General features: G+C 36.0%; 1 pseudogene; it reads right to left on the bottom strand.

Moving 5' to 3' along the window:
• Nucleotides 1-208: 208 nt before the first annotated feature.
• LOC148122115 (serine/arginine-rich splicing factor 3 pseudogene) lies at nt 209-1,063 on the bottom strand (annotated as a pseudogene).
• Nucleotides 1,064-3,932: the final 2,869 nt, after the last annotated feature.

Below are 3,932 nucleotides of genomic sequence, written 5' to 3'. Positions count from 1 at the left end.
TTAAGTCTTCCATTTCCAAATAAAGAATGTTACAAACAGCTTCCTCCATAGATAGCAATCAGTGAGGAACCTCTTTGAAAGCATTCAGAGTGCAGTTCCCACCCTTTCCCTGTTAACTTGTGTTAACAGCAGCTTTTAAAGACTGCCTGTCATTTCACCCACAGCTCCGGACTGTATTCCAGCTACTAAAGAAACTAGTTTTTTTCAATTTCCATCAGTGGTTTATCATTAGTACATCACACTTTAACTGGGCAGGATCTAGATTTATTTCAGTCTATGAAAAACTAAAGTTCAAAGCAAATTCAATCTTGCTTAAGGGAACATGAACAGCTAAAACATCTTAAAAATGCACCAAGTTTATGAAGTCTCAAACAAAACTTGAATTTCCTGTACATACTCCTGTCAAATGAAGTTACTTCCTGTACACCACTTCTTTTGCAAAACTGGTCTTCTACTTCCTTTCATTTGACCTAGATCGGCTACGAGACCCAGAGAAAGATCGAGATGGCTTGTGGTTTCTCTCCCGAGACAGAGATCTCTCTCTTCTCCTATCTCTAGAAAGTGACCTGCTCCGGCTTCGAGAGAAGCTTCTCCTTCTTGGAGATCTTCGCCGAGGTGGAGGACTCCTCCTACGGTAATCATCTCGAGGGCGACGACCCCAAGAGGGAGGGGGGTCACGATTCCGACTTCTTTTCTCACCGTTCGAGCTCCACTCTTACTCGGCAGCCACAAAGTGTTGTGTTTTCCATCTCGCTCTGGGACAGCATCAGCAGTATCTCGGGGATCCTCAAATTCAACGAAGGCAAAGCCAGGAGGGTTTCAAGCAACCCACACACTTTGGAGCGGTCCATAATAGCCAAATGCCCGTTCTAATTCAGTCTTGTTCCCATTATTTCCAAGATTACCTACATACACCTTACAATCTAATGGACAGGAATCACGATGCATTTCGAGATCCTGGGTTCGAGAACCGCAGCTCAAATCCCAACTCTCCGACGAGGCCCACCCGCGCCCTCCGCAATCTACTTCCGCAGATGCTCTCGATGCCCTGGCGTCCACGAAATGGCGGCAAACCTAGATTTTTATAGTGTTACTTGACTGTGAAGCTTTGGTGTCTAATGGAGTGTATATCTCAATCAATGCCTATGCACAAGTAATGAAATTTAAAATATATACCAATTATTGGATAAGGCTCCATGGTTAACCTACTTGATGAGGACCAATAACTTGCACATTATAATGGACATTTGAAAGATAATGATGTGCTTTATTCTTGATTAAGGAGTAAAAAAAATTATTGTCTATATTATAAAATTTTGGGGAGGAGTGAAGAACAGGTTTTTCTGTAGTGAGAATGGGGAGGAATACCCTCTCTGGAACATACATAGTTAATTGACAGATGAAAAGAACCTCCTAAATCCCATGTTATATTTCTGCTTGAAGATACAGACATTTGGGAGAAATATATGTATGTAAAAGTTAATTACATACTTTAAAAGAAGTATAACACTAAATTAAGTGAGCTAATATAACTAAAATGAATATAGTTTAAGCATATCTATTCAAATTTATATACATATATGTTATAACATGCATAATTTGGTTATACCTTTATCTTAAACTTTATTTGTCATGTTTTGCAATAATGACAGATTATTTTCACATTCTAATAAGAAATGATTCCTATTAAAGTTTAATGTAGCGTATCTAGCTAGTCTTATAGCTATTAAGATTTTTTCTATTCAGTAATAATATGATTCATTATTATTTGATATCTATTTTACTTTATATTAGAAACCTATCATGCTAAAAAGATTATATACAATAAAAATTAATATAGATTAAAATATTAGAATATATTGGAAGTATTATATTAGAACATATGGTAATAATTCTGATATGAAATGAATATAAACATCAATATTGCTGAAACAAAATGCTTATTTTGTTTAACGTATTTAGCAGCCATAGTAATAAATAAAACTAAGACTAATTATAGCTCATACAGCTTAGTTCTGCTATAATCAATCAAAAGGTAGTGGCAGATGGACACTTGGACCTTATTGACTATTTAGTTAGTCACAGATTACACTGTGTGCTACTATTCATTTTATAAAATTGAAGGCATTGATTATGTGGCAACAACTACTCTATTTTTTGAAAACAAGTGGCAATAAAGTCAATATTCTTGCTCTTTTAAAGCTTATATTCTCTAGAAGTACAAAATAAGATGTGTGTGTGTGTGTGTGTGTGTATGTGTGTGTGTTTGTGTGTGTTGTAAGTTAGTGATGAATACCAATTCCAAAAGTATAAATCATATTGAAAAATTGGAAAGAGTATAGATATGTAGCAACAAGTCAATTACAAAGTTCTTTTAACTGAGAGCCAGGTCAGATGACCAAGTCCCACAATCTTTACTGAGGTATTCCCTGCCTGGTCCCCCAGGGCTGGCTCTGTTACATGTGTGTTTTATGCAGTGGCATGCCTTTGGTAGGGCCCACCAAGAGCATCCATTTTGCCTAATTCCTGTTACTGTGTCTCTGTATACAAGTAACATAAATAGACCTATGTTTACTGTTAAATGTTATAATTTTCTGTTCATTGTATCACATTCCAGACCACAAATAAGTAAGTCTCATGCTTTAAATTGGTATGTTCTTTTACATCTCTTACAAAAAATGCTATTTATGTAATCACACCCTGATTTAAAATATATTAAATTATATTAAATATATATTAAATATATTAAAATATATTAAGTTGTCAGTTCTGCCATTAACCTTTCATTGAAAGCAGCTTTCCCTTCTTTCTGTCTTTTTATGAGTGTAATTCTTACCTGTTAAGTTGAGAGCCAGTACAGTCAAGCTCAGACCCAGCTCTCCAGGCAGATTCTATACTGTAGTTATAACTATATAACTATAGTGTAACTATACCTGATAAACAGGCCTAAACTGCTCAGAGATCTTGGAAATATGGCATTTAAATATTTAATTATTAAAAATTTTTCTTAACAAATACAAAATAAAACAAAACAACAACAACAAAAAAACAGGTTGGATGCTAGCAGTCGCACTCTCTTTCCTCCAAAGAAGACAGAAGACAAATGGGCACAAAACAAGATCTACCCACAATTCATTTCAACGGCCATGCACTGATCACTGGACAAACTGCCATTTATCAAAACTGAAGATATTCATATACTGGGCAGAATCGCTGGAATTGACAGCTTTGCTGCTCAGGTCAAGTAGGTTTGTCTTCCTACAGATTTCTTAGCCCACAGGATCTTCTGGAGCCTGGCAGGCCCTGCACTAAACAGACAAAGGCAAATATGATGCTCAGAGACCATGAAAGACCCTGAGGAGTAGCTCTAGGTGCCAACCAAGTAAGTTCTCTGTCATTTTTTTAAATCAAGAACTCCTCAAGTAAAATTTTATTCTTCTCAATAATGCAGTTTCACAGATGAGAGACTTTGTCAGTTTAAAAGGACAGCCTCACAAAACAAATTTCAATAAAACACAAATACAAGTTAATAAGTAGTATACCTGCAAATTATAAAGTATGAGGACAAATACAAGTTATCACATTTCTCTCTCATGCTGCTTTCCATAGTCTTAAAAATACTTTTTTTTGTGTATAAACACCTGTCACAGTCATTCTGACATAAATGTGCATATGTTTAAAACTTGTGTTGTCACAAGCCCTCCAAATCTCTTGTGAGTTCCAGGGAGTCAAATTGAAGGATCCATTAAACAGGTCAACTATACCCCTCTTAATTCCCTGGTCCTAAAAAATAATTTTTCCTAAATTTAACTTTGTCCTCTGTTCTGTCAATACCTTAAACAGGTGTAAGAGACACCAGACATTCCTATACCACAAACACCAGACAGGAGAAAAGAGACCAGCAACCCCAGCACATGACCAACACCCAGCTT

This window comes from Myodes glareolus, chromosome 5, assembly GCF_982192425.1.
Source record: "Myodes glareolus chromosome 5, mMyoGla1.1, whole genome shotgun sequence".
Classification (NCBI taxonomy): Eukaryota; Metazoa; Chordata; class Mammalia; order Rodentia; family Cricetidae; genus Myodes; species Myodes glareolus.
The sequence above is the reverse complement of the archived record's forward strand: the minus strand, read 5'-3'. Positions and strand labels throughout refer to the sequence as shown.